Source organism: Haliaeetus albicilla, chromosome 12, assembly GCF_947461875.1.
Source record: "Haliaeetus albicilla chromosome 12, bHalAlb1.1, whole genome shotgun sequence".
NCBI classification, from domain to species: domain Eukaryota; kingdom Metazoa; phylum Chordata; class Aves; order Accipitriformes; family Accipitridae; genus Haliaeetus; species Haliaeetus albicilla.
In genome coordinates this window covers 8,368,125-8,369,786 of record NC_091494.1, presented here as the reverse complement: position 1 = coordinate 8,369,786, position 1,662 = coordinate 8,368,125, and positions in this window count along the sequence as shown.

The following is a 1,662-nucleotide window of genomic DNA, read 5'->3' as shown; positions in this document are numbered from 1 at the left end:
TTTAATTTACTCTCAAATCTTGGGTTGACTACTGCATACACACTGAGCATTTCAAAATAAGAGTCACACACTGCATCCTTTAACACATATTTCGATTGTGGAGGACATGCAGTATACAAATGGATTCTCAATATATAAAATGACCATATTTACTGCAGAGCATTCAAATCAATACAACATGTCACTAGAAGTGTGCTGGAAGAAACTACTGGGTAAGCAGCCTTTCTTCGGATGGCTTGTACTGACTGCATTATGTCTTGCACAGACATGCACATCCTAAATATGGCTGTAGGATAAGATGATACAGAAAAACACGAGTTTAAAAATTAAGAAAGGGATTGAAATGCTTAAGTACTCTGCTTTGGTTGTCAAAAGATTCATGATTTACACAAAGAGATGCCCTATTTTTCTATAAAATAAACACTTGTCAATTATGAAAATTCTTTCATACCAACATGCTTAGTGAAGTTACTACTTTGGGTAATGCTCATTTTAGGAAGGTACAAAGTTTCTAAAATTATTTGAGTTGAATAAGGTGCATTTTTCTGAGGAATCTGGTATCTAGCACTTTTCAGGTAGCAGCTGATTAACACTGTGTAAAGCCATTTAGCCCTTCTTTCCAAATCTTTTCTCTCTGTAAAAATCTTAAACAGTACCTTAAATATAAAAGATGCATTAATGCCAGCTGCTTCTATTTTCTGTGGCAATGTGTACACTGTACATTTCCATTAGGATGATTTAGGAAAAATCATTAATTATATTTCACAGTTGGTGCATTTAAAGTCTTTTATAACTTTTTATTTATCTGATATAGAAAAAAAAGGTGTTGGGTTTTTTTTGTGCAGAGTATTCATGATCTATGTTATATATCTATAATATACATAAAGATGGAAATATTCTAGGTCTTTTTAGCTTGCATCAGCTTGCTTCTTGTTGATTAAAAGTTCCAAAACACTCTGATTTAGAAATTTTAAAAACCCCAACCCTACTGAGTGTTTCATATGCAATGGAAGTTTAAAATTAGTTTAGTATCTTCCTTTTCACTAAAATTCACTCAAATACCCTCCCCAAAACACGGTTTAACAGAAACAAATATCAACCCAGGTGGATGTATCATGGTTATTCAACGTTTCCGTTGCTGCTGCCGCGTTTCAGCGAGGCACGGCAGGTCGCTCGAGAGGCAGAAGCAGTGACCCCAGCTCACCACCTACCTAGTCAGCACCTGCGCCTCTGAAGGAACCTTTTCTTTAACTGTGGAAGCGACGGGGCGGCGCCCGAGGGGTGCCTTTGGGTACAGTGCTCTGTAGGATAGCTACAGCTTTCCCTCCGAGGTACCTGCTAGTTACAGCTCCCTTCCGTAGCACCTGCATCCCTCACAGGGAACTTCTCCTGACAGACCGCGGGGGAAGCGGTGGCCGTCACCCGCCCGAGGCAGGGCCGCTGAGGCACGCAGCCGGCGGTGAGCTGTACGATTGTCCGGCCAGACCCACACGGTGCTGGGCCACGAGTTGGTACCTCTGGGCCACCTCTGGGACTGGCTGCCGGGAAAAACGACCCGCGGACGACGCCTTGCCGAGGCTGCTGCTGAGGGTCGCGCCGCCGCTATCCCGCGCCGCCGCTATCCCCCGCCCCCGCAGCACGCGCTCTTCTCCCACCCCTCGC